Source organism: Odontesthes bonariensis, chromosome 10, assembly GCF_027942865.1.
Source record: "Odontesthes bonariensis isolate fOdoBon6 chromosome 10, fOdoBon6.hap1, whole genome shotgun sequence".
Lineage (NCBI taxonomy): Eukaryota > Metazoa > Chordata > Actinopteri > Atheriniformes > Atherinopsidae > Odontesthes > Odontesthes bonariensis.
The window spans coordinates 2,547,648-2,559,188 of NC_134515.1; positions in this window are offsets into that span (position 1 = coordinate 2,547,648).

Here is an 11,541-nt window from a genome sequence, read left to right on the forward strand (position 1 = left end):
CAATAAAACCTTAAATTTCACCCGAAAGCTGACAGGCAGCCATAAATGTGAACATCGTCTGCATAGCAGTGAAGAAGGACTTTGTGCTTTTTAAAGATGGAACCCAGGGGAGCATGTCCAGGGCAAAGAGAAGAGGTGCTAATATCGAGCCTTGGGGTACACCACAGTTCAGAGGAGACATACAGGAGGATTTACAGAGAAACCGAACCCAACTGAGTACCTTTAAGGCCAACAAGTGTCTCCAGCCGGGTCAGAAGGATCATTTGATCCACATCGAAGGTCTAATAGTCTAAAAGCAAAAGGACTGCCGATTTCCCCGCGTCAACGGTTAAAAGAAGGTCATTAAAAACGTTTAAAAGGGCCTGAAAACTCTTCTTCTATGGTAAACAGCGTCTCAGGGAGACTCTTCTTCTATGGTTAACAGCTTCTCAGGGAGACTCTTCTTCTATGGTTAACAGCTTCTCAGGGAGACTCTTCTTCTATGGTTAACAGCGTCTCAGGGAGACTCTTCTTCTATGGTTAACAGCTTCTCAGGGAGACTCTTCTTCTATGGTTAACAGCTTCTCAGGGAGACTCTTCTTCTATGGTTAACAGCTTCTCAGGGAGACTCTTCTTCTATGGTTAACAGCTTCTCAGGGAGACTCTTCTTCTATGGTTAACAGCGTCTCAGGGAGACTCTTCTTCTATGGTTACTTCTATGGTTAACAGCGTCTCAGGGAGACTCTTCTTCTATGGTTAACAGCTTCTCAGGGAGACTCTTCTTCTATGGTTAACAGCGTCTCAGGGAGACTCTTCTTCTATGGTTAACAGCGTCTCAGGGAGACTCTTCTTCTATGGTTAACAGCTTCTCAGGGAGACTCTTCTTCTATGGTTACTTCTATGGTTAACAGCTTCTCAGGGAGACTCTTCTTCTATGGTTAACAGCGTCTAAGGGAGACTCTTCTTCTATGGTTAACAGCGTCGCAAGGAGACTCTCCTTCTATGGTTAACTCAGGGACACTCTTCTATGGTTAACAGCGTCTCAGGGAGACTCTTCTTCTATGGTTAACAGCGTCTCAGGGAGACTCTTCTTCTATGGTTAACAGCGTCTCAGGGAGACTTCTTCTATGGTTAACAGCGTCTCAGGGAGACTCTTCTTCTATGGTTAACAGCGTCTCAGGGAGACTTCTTCTACGGTTAACAGCGTCTCAGGGAGACTCTTCTTCTATGGTTAACAGCGTCTCAGGGAGACTCTTCTTCTACGGTTAACAGCGTCTCAGGGAGACTCTTCTTCTATGGTTAACTCAAGGAGACTCTTCTTCTACGGTTAACAGCGTCTCAGGGAGACTCTTCTTCTACGGTTAACAGCGTCTCAGGGAGACTCTTCTACGGTTAACAGCGTCTCAGGGAGACTCTTCTACGGTTAACTCAGGGAGACTCTTCTTCTATGGTTAACAGCGTCTCAGGGAGACTCTTCTACGGTTAACTCAGGGAGACTCTTCTTCTCTGGTTCACAGCTTCTCAGGGAGACTCTTCTTCTACGGTTAACAGCGTCTCAGGGAGACTCTTCTTCTACGGTTAACTCAGGGAGACTCTTCTTCTCTGGTTAACAGCTTCTCAGGGAGACTCTTCTTCTATGGTTAACAGCGTCTCAGGGAGACTCTTCTTCTATGGTTAACAGCGTCTCAGGGAGACTCTTCTTCTACGGTTAACTCAGGGAGACTCTTCTGTGGTTAACAGCGTCTCAGGGAGACTCTTCTTCTATGGTTAACAGCGTCTCAGGGAGACTCTTCTTCTGTGGTTAACAGCGTCTCAGGGAGACTCTTCTTCTATGGTTAACTCAGGGAGACTCTTCTTCTATGGTTAACAGCTTCTCAGGGAGACTCTTCTACGGTTAACTCAGGGAGACTCTTCTTCTGTGGTTAACAGCGTCTCAGGGAGACTCTTCTTCTATGGTTAACAGCGTCTCAGGGAGACTCTTCTTCTATGGTTAGCAGCTTCTCAGGGAGACTCTTCTTCTATGGTTAACAGCGTCTCAGGGAGACTCTTCTATGGTTAACAGCGTCTCAGGGAGACTCTTCTTCTATGGTTAACAGCGTCTCAGGGAGACTCTTCTTCTATGGTTAACAGCTTCTCAGGGAGACTCTTCTTCTATGGTTAGCAGCTTCTCAGGGAGACTCTTCTTCTATGGTTAACAGCGTCTCAGGGAGACTCTTCTATGGTTAACAGCGTCTCAGGGAGACTCTTCTTCTATGGTTAACAGCGTCTCAGGGAGACTCTTCTTCTATGGTTAGCAGCTTCTCAGGGAGACTCTTCTTCTATGGTTAACAGCGTCTCAGGGAGACTCTTCTATGGTTAACAGCGTCTCAGGGAGACTCTTCTTCTATGGTTAACAGCGTCTCAGGGAGACTCTTCTTCTATGGTTAACAGCTTCTCAGGGAGACTCTTCTTCTATGGTTACTTCTATGGTTAACAGCTTCTCAGGGAGACTCTTCTTCTATGGTTAACAGCTTCTCAAGGAGACTCTTCTTCTATGGTTAACAGCGTCTCAGGGAGACTCTTCTTCTATGGTTAACAGCGTCTCAGGGAGACTTCTTCTACGGTTAACAGCGTCTCAGGGAGACTCTTCTTCTATGGTTACTTCTATGGTTAACAGCGTCTCAGGGAGACTCTTCTTCTATGGTTAACAGCGTCTCAGGGAGACTCTTCTTCTATGGTTAACTCAAGGAGACTCTTCTTCTATGGTTAACAGCGTCTCAGGGAGACTCTTCTTCTATGGTTAACTCAAGGAGACTCTTCTTCTACGGTTAACAGCGTCTCAGGGAGACTCTTCTTCTACGGTTAACAGCGTCTCAGGGAGACTCTTCTACGGTTAACTCAGGGAGACTCTTCTTCTATGGTTAACAGCGTCTCAGGGAGACTCTTCTACGGTTAACTCAGGGAGACTCTTCTTCTCTGGTTCACAGCTTCTCAGGGAGACTCTTCTTCTACGGTTAACAGCGTCTCAGGGAGACTCTTCTTCTACGGTTAACTCAGGGAGACTCTTCTTCTCTGGTTAACAGCTTCTCAGGGAGACTCTTCTTCTATGGTTAACAGCGTCTCAGGGAGACTCTTCTTCTATGGTTAACAGCGTCTCAGGGAGACTCTTCTTCTACGGTTAACTCAGGGAGACTCTTCTGTGGTTAACAGCGTCTCAGGGAGACTCTTCTTCTATGGTTAACAGCGTCTCAGGGAGACTCTTCTTCTCTGGTTAACAGCTTCTTAGGGAGACTCTTCTTCTGTGGTTAACAGCGTCTCAGGGAGACTCTTCTTCTATGGTTAACTCAGGGAGACTCTTCTTCTATGGTTAACAGCTTCTCAGGGAGACTCTTCTACGGTTAACTCAGGGAGACTCTTCTTCTGTGGTTAACAGCGTCTCAGGGAGACTCTTCTTCTATGGTTAACAGCGTCTCAGGGAGACTCTTCTTCTATGGTTAACAGCTTCTCAGGGAGACTCTTCTTCTATGGTTAACAGCGTCTCAGGGAGACTCTTCTATGGTTAACAGCGTCTCAGGGAGACTCTTCTTCTATGGTTAACAGCGTCTCAGGGAGACTCTTCTTCTATGGTTAACAGCTTCTCAGGGAGACTCTTCTTCTATGGTTAACTCAGGGAGACTCTTCTTCTGTGGTTAACTCAGGGAGACTCTTCTTCTATGGTTAACAGCGTCTCAGGGAGACTCTTCTTCTGTGGTTAACAGCGTCTCAGGGAGACTCTTCTTCTCTGGTTAACAGCGTCTCAGGGAGACTCTTCTTCTCCGGTTAACTCAGGGAGACTCTTCTTCTGTGGTTAACAGCGTCTCAGGGAGACTCTTCTTCTATGGTTAACAGCGTCTCAGGGAGACTCTTCTTCTATGGTTAACAGCGTCTCAGGGAGACTCTTCTTCTACGGTTAACAGCGTCTCAGGGAGACTCTTCTTCTATGGTTAACTCAAGGAGACTCTTCTACGGTTAACAGCGTCTCAGGGAGACTCTTCTTCTGTGGTAAACAGCGTCTCAGGGAGACTCTTCTTCTACGGTTAACAGCGTCTCAGGGAGACTCTTCTTCTATGGTTAACTCAAGGAGACTCTTCTTCTATGGTTAACAGCTTCTCAGGGAGACTCTTCTTCTATGGTAAACAGCGTCTCAGGGAGACTCTTCTTCTAGGGTTAACAGCGTCTCAGGGAGACTCTTCTTCTATGGTTAACTCAGGGAGACTCTTCTTCTATGGTTAACAGCGTCTCAGGGAGACTCTTCTTCTATGGTTAACTCAGGGAGACTCTTCTTCTATGGTTAACTCAGGGAGACTCTTCTTCTATGGTTAACAGCGTCTCAGGGAGACTCTTCTTCTATGGTTAACAGCGTCTCAGGGAGACTCTTCTTCTATGGTTAACAGAGTCTCAGGGAGACTCTTCTTCTATGGTTAACTCAGGGAGACTCTTCTTCTATGGTTAACAGCGTCTCAGGGAGACTCTTCTTCTATGGTTAACAGAGTCTCAGGGAGACTCTTCTTCTATGGTTAACTCAGGGAGACTCTTCTTCTATGGTTAACAGCGTCTCAGGGAGACTCTTCTTCTATGGTTAACAGAGTCTCAGGGAGACTCTTCTTCTATGGTTAACTCAGGGAGACTCTTCTTCTATGGTTAACTCAGGGAGACTCTTCTTCTATGGTTAACTCAGGGAGACTCTTCTATGGTTAACAGCGTCTCAGGGAGACTCTTCTTCTCTGGTTAACTCAGGGAGACTCTTCTTCTATGGTTAACAGCGTCTCAGGGAGACTCTTCTTCTCTGGTTAACTCAGGGAGACTCTTCTTCTATGGTTAACAGCGTCTCAGGGAGACTCTTCTTCTATGGTTAACTCAGGGAGACTCTTCTATGGTTAACAGCGTCTCAGGGAGACTCTTCTTCTCTGGTTAACTCAGGGAGACTCTTCTTCTATGGTTAACTCAAGGAGACTCTTCTTCTACGGTTAACAGCGTCTCAGGGAGACTCTTCTTCTCTGGTTAACTCAGGGAGACTCTTCTTCTCTGGTTAACTCAGGGAGACTCTTCTTCTATGGTTAACTCAAGGAGACTCTTCTTCTACGGTTAACAGCGTCTCAGGGAGACTCTTCTTCTCTGGTTAACTCAGGGAGACTCTTCTTCTATGGTTAACTCAAGGAGACTCTTCTTCTACGGTTAACAGCGTCTCAGGGAGACTCTTCTTCTGTGGTTAACAGCGTCTCAGGGAGACTCTTCTATGGTTAACAGCGTCTCAGGGAGACTCTTCTTCTCTGGTTAACTCAGGGAGACTCTTCTTCTATGGTTAACAGCGTCTCAGGGAGACTCTTCTTCTATGGTTAACACCGTCTCAGGGAGACTCTTCTTCTATGGTTAACAGCGTCTCAGGGAGACTCTTCTTCTATGGTTAACAGCGGCTGTTTTCTCACAGCTCTGATGTTTCTGTGCTTTTAATAACCCGAGGATGAGCTTTATTCTGGTTTTATGGTTCCAAACTTTGTGTTAAAGCTTCTTTCTCAGGAAAGGTGGAACATGAGGAGGGTGGGAGAGCTTTCCTTCCTCCCTCCCTCCCTCCCTCCCTCCCTCCCTTCTTTCCTCCCTCCCTCCCTCCCTCCCTCCCTCCTTCCTTCCTTCCTTCTTTCCTCCCTCCCTCCCTCCCTCCCTCCTTCCTTCCTTCCTTCCTTCCTTCTTTCCTCCCTCCCTCCCTCCCTCCCTCCCTCCTTCCTTCCTTCTTTCCTTCCTTCCTTCCTCCCTCCCTCCCTCCCTCCCTCCTTCCTTCCTTCTTTCCTCCCTCCCTCCCTTCCTCCCTCCTTTCTTTCCTTCCTCCCTCCCTCCCTCCCTCCCTCCCTCCCTCCTTCCTCCCTCCTTTCTTTCTTTCATTCCTCCCTCCCTCCCTCCCTCCCTCCCTCCCTCCTTCCTTTCTTTCTTTCTTTCTTTCCTCCCTCCCTTCCTCCTTCCTTCCTTCCTTCTTTCCTCCCTCCCTCCCTCCCTCCCTCCCTCCTTCCTTCCTTCTTTCCTCCCTCCCTCCCTCCCTCCTTCCTTCCTTCTTTCCTCCCTCCCTCCCTTCCTCCCTCCTTTCTTTCCTTCCTCCCTCCCTCCCTCCTTCCTCCCTCCTTTCTTTCTTTCATTCCTCCCTCCCTCCCTCCCTCCCTCCCTCCTTCCTTTCTTTCTTTCTTTCCTCCCTCCCTCCCTCCCTCCCTCCCTCCCTTCCTCCTTCCTTCCTTCCTTCTTTCCTCCCTCCCTCCCTCCCTCCCTCCCTCCTTCCTTCCTTCTTTCCTCCCTCCCTCCCTTCCTCCCTCCTTTCTTTCCTTCCTCCCTCCCTCCCTCCCTCCCTCCTTCCTCCCTCCTTTCTTTCCTCCCTCCCTCCCTCCCTCCTTTCTTTCTTTCCTCCCTCCCTCCCTCCCTCCTTCCTTCCTTCCTTCCTTCCTTTCCTCCCTCCCGCCCTCCCTCCTTTCTTTCTTTCTTTCTTTCTTTCTTTCCTTCCTTCCTTCCTTCCTTCCTTCCTTCCTTCCTTCCTTCCTTCCTTCCTTCCTTCCTTCCTTCCTTCCTTCCTTCCTTCCTTCCTCCCTCCCTCCCTTTCTTTCCTCCCTCCCTCCCTCCCTCCCTCCTTCCTCCCTCCCTCCCTTCCTCCTGTCTTTCCTTCCTCCCTCCCTTCCTTCTCCCTCCTGTCTTTCCTTCCTTCTTTCCTCCCTCCCTCCCTCCCTCCCTCTCTCCCTCCTTCCTTCCTTCTTTCCTCCCTCCCTCCCTCTCTCCCTCCTTCCTTCCTTCTTTCCTCCCTCCCTCCCTCCCTCCCTCTCTCCCTCCTTCCTTCCTTCTTTCCTCCCTCCCTCCCTTCCTTCTCCCTCCTGTCTTTCCTTCCTTCTTTCCTCCCTCCCTCCCTCCCTCTCTCCCTCCCTCTCTCCCTCCTTCCTTCCTTCTTTCCTCCCTCCCTTCCTCCTGTCTTTCCTTCCTCCCTCCCTTCCTTCTCCCTCCTGTCTTTCCTTCCTTCTTTCCTCCCTCCCTCTCTCCCTCCTTCCTTCCTTCTTTCCTCCCTTCCTCCCCTCCCTCCCCTCCCTCCCTCCCTCCCCTCCCTTCCTCCCTCCCTCCCTCCCTCCTTCCTTCTCCCTCCTGTCTTTCCTCCCTCCCTCCCTCCCTCTCCCTCCTTTCCTTCCTCCCTCCCTCGCTTCCTCCCTCCCTCCTTCCTTCTCCCTCCTTTCTTTCCTTCCTCCCTCCCTCCCTCCCTCCATTCTTTCCTCCCTTCCTCCTTTCCTCCCTCCTCTCATCCCTCCTCCCTCCCTCCTTTCCTTCCTTCCCTCCTCTCATCCCTCCCTCCCTTCCTCCCTCCTTTCTTTCCTTCCTCCCTTCCTCCCTTCCTCCCTCGCTTCCTCCCTCCCCCCTTCCTCCCCTCCCTCCCTCAGTGTTGCGCAGCCCCAACACACTCCCACGTGCTCTGCGAGCAGGAAGCAATAAAAACACACGCACGTAGGCGCGCGCACACTTTTCAAAAAACGGGAAACACTGCTGCTTTGACAAGTGGAAGTACACCGCGGCCTGAAAACTAACTCACACTCACGCGCACACACGCGCACACCCTGACCGCGGAAAGTCACACAGCGAAGTAGAGCAGAACAGTTTCACACGCACGCTCAGGCAGGCAGACTCGCGCACCCACCTCCCGCAGGTCCTCGCGCTGTCAGCAGGTGTTGCAGGAGGATGAAGAAGCGGATCAACTCTCAGCTGCAGACCCGCAAACTTCTGCTCACACGCACATCTCCGCGCGGCTCTGAGCAGGAAGGCTGCGCGTGCGCGCGCGGCAGAAGAAGAAGACTTTCCTCCTCCTCCTCTTCCTCCTCTGCGTCTAACGGCGTCCCAGAGTTCCGCGGTGCCGCCGCCGCCGAGCCGCCGCTGCTGAGGCCATCTGTTGCAACACGTCCGCCCGCCCGCCTCTCCACTTTCACTCTCCTCCTCCGGGGGGCGGGGCCCCGCCGGCCGCCGGCCAATGGGGAGGGCAGGAAATCCCTCCCCCTCACCGGGAGGGGAGGACCAGCAGAAGAGGAGACAAAATGAACTAAGTGCAGCAGGGAGGGACATGGCCTCAGAGAGGGGAGGAGGCCCGTCAGACTCAGGGAAAAAGGAAAGAAGCTTTTTTTTTTACCTCTGAGGAGAATGCTGGCTGCAAAGTTTGGAAGAACAAAGTCAGTCTCACAGAAACAGCTTTCTGTGTGAGGAACTTCCAGAGATGGGGACTCCAGTCGCTGTTTTGATGACTTGTGACTCGACAAAAAATAAAAGACTCGAGACTCGACTCGGACTTGACTTGAGACACGATGACTTGAATGACTCGAGTGTTATTCAGTTCAAGTTTTCAGTTTGAATATAAAATTAATAAATTAATTTAAAAAATAATACCCCCACCTTTATGTATTTATTTTCTTCTCTTGTCATTTATCCTTTTAATTATTATTATTATTTTTTTTTATTTTTTTTACTTTTTATTATTATTTCTTTTCTTTTCATTTTAAATTTTTCACTTATGTTGCCATATGCTCTATAATAACTAAGTTGTTTTCTGTGACTACATCTGACATGGGTTGTTGGGGTTCTCTTTTTGTGCTGTTCCCTTTCTTTTTTTTTTTACTTTGTACTTCACTTTAAAGCTCATGATGTCTTTTTTTCTTTCTGTACTGTCTGCAAAAACTCAATAAAGAGATTTGGGAAAAAAAATAATAATAACATGGATTACTTATATCTTTGTGTTTTCACTTTATTAAGATCAGATTCTGCAGGTAAAACTGCAAAAATAAGGTGACTTTGACTTGCACATGTGTGACTTGGTCCCATCTCTGGGAACTTCTGTCCAGACTGAATCCGATCCGATCCGAGCCCAGACAGAGTTTAGATCCGCACCATCTGCAGGTTGAGGTGGTCAGCCAACAGTTAAAGATGCTCACATCACTCAGTGGGGTCACATGGCACTGAAAGGATCGGATTATTGGCTCAATCACAATCAGACTGAGTTATTAAGTTCATGTAGACACATTAAAGGGACAGTTCACCTCTTTTGACATGAAGCTGTGTAACATCCCATATCAGCAACATCATTTATGAACATCTTCTTACCCCCTGCTGCGTCCTGTGAGCAGAGTTCCAGCCTCGTTTTGGTGTTGATGAAGGTAGTCCGGCTAGTTGGCTGGGGTTTAAAAAATAAAGCGTTTTGCTTCTCAGAACAATATGCGTTCAACAGAGTAATACATTTGCAGCACAAAATGGTTCTCCAGGAAAAAGTCAGACCTCACAATCTCTTGGCCCTATTTTCTCTCCCTTCATATCACTGCCAGCTGTGCAGACCGAGCAGCAAACACCGTAACAGGCGCGGCTGTTGCTAGGTGGCTGAACGCATTGATATGAAGGGATTGTGAGGTCTGACTTTTTTAAGCCCCAGCCAACTAGCCGGACTACCTTCATCAACACCAAAACGAGGCTGGAACTCTGCTCACAGGACGCAGCAGGGGGTAAGAAGATGTTCAGAAATGATGTTGCTGATATGGGATGTTACACAGCTTCATGTCAGAAGAGGCGAACTGTCCCTTTAAATTCATGTAGACACCTTAATCTGACTAAGAATTGGATCGGATGGGATTCAGACCCCGAGATAACTGGGCTGAAAGTCACTCTAAACCTGCTTGTAGACGCTGAAGCACGTGGTGAATCAGACTTTGCGTTCTGCGCATGCTCCAGATGTTTTCCCGGGGTCGTGACCCGGAAGTCAAAGGAGACGATATTCCTGTTGTTGTCGCCGTCAGAAAGAAACAAACAACGCGATGGAGAATGCTCCGTTGGGCATCGAGTTTGTGCAACAAGCAGCTCATCACAGAGCAAATGTAGAGGGACGTAGCTTCATCTGGCTCTGCGTTCTCCATCTTTCTCCAATGCCTGAGTTTGTTGTTGTTGTTGGTGGTGAAGAGGTCAACAGGAAGTGGCTCTATTAGCAACAGCTGGAATGGGTACAGCGCCACCTATCATACCGGGGTATGACACGCTTTGTGCCTCTGATCCCAGGAGGAGGAGCTTCACCATATGGAGGGAGGAGCTTCACCATCCGGAGGGAGGAGCTTCACCATCCGGAGGGAGGAGCTTCACAATATGGAGGGAGGAGCTTCACCGTATGGAGGGAGGAGCTTCATCATATGGAGGGAGGAGCTTCACCATCCGGAGGGAGGAGCTTCATCATATGGAGGAGGAGCTTCGCCATCCGGAGGGAGGAGCTTCACCATATGGAGGGAGGAGCTTCACCATATGGAGGGAGGAGCTTCACCATATGGAGGGAGGAGCTTCGCCATCCGGAGGGAGGAGCTTCACCATATGGAGGAGGATGGTTTCGCCTCGGGGTTCTCCTGGAGGAGCTGGAGGGGGATTTCTGGGTTTGCTTCCTGAACCTGTTGCCTCCTCCGGACTCCGGATAAGTGGAAGATAACGGATGGATGGACCTTCTCAGGTTCTGCTGTTCCTCACTTCTAAATGGTTGCAGAATCGTTCCCATACTTCCTGGACACGGCGCCGGTTACCGGAGGATTCTTCTAGGGGAGCCAAGCAGATGTGGGGAAAAGCACTCCGTCATTACAGAACCTGCTAAGCTTCATAACATTTCTGAAATGTTACTGATCTCTCTCCAGCCATCATCCGTCCCTGAGAAGAAGCCACGGTTCCCGTGATGCAGGGACCTGAAAGCTCATCTTACACCCAGTCAGATTCGGCCTCACACTGTCCTACACCTACATGTGCAACTCGTTTTTAAAGGCGTGCACAGGACACGCTCGGCAGTCATGATAAACAGGCACATCCATGATTAAAAACACCAGGATACCCAACCTGAGCTGAGGACAGCGGCTGGACCTGATTACACTGCTGGACCATCTTTGGATCAATAAACCTGCGGCTCTTCTGTGATTGGTGGAGGTAACGGATACAGACGCTCTGCTCGACGGTCGGGGTTTGAGGTTTCTTGTGCAGTAGGTGTAATCGCAGCGAAGCTCCCATTGTTATTGTAGCTTTTCCTATTATTATTGATCCGTTTCTATGGCAACCCCATGAACATGAACTCTACGGTAAAAAGTTTTGCAAACGCATTCAGCCCAATGCCAAAGTCAACCTCAAGAATTTTCATGCCCCTACAGTGAACTCTGTAGCGCCACCAACACGTCAAAGTTCAAAGTGCATTCAGCTGCATCACTTTTAGAGCCTGGCTCGGGCCGGATTTTTCTGTCCGAGCCCGGCCCTCAACCGACAGAAAAGTGCTCAAATCCGACCCGAGCCCGAGATTAATTAAAATATTTGTGTCCGAGCCCGCCGGAAGCCCGAGACCAGTGACCAACGCAAAGACGGCGCACCCTAATCAGTAAATACACATTGGTGACAGCGCACCATTATCCACCATAATCCATTATAAAACATACACATTAATGGCGGTGCACCATAACAAATGCACAAGCATTCTTCGACCAGAATAAACACCCGTTAAACTCAATACAGAGAGAGAAAAAAAGTTGACTAATAAAACAGAAACATTCT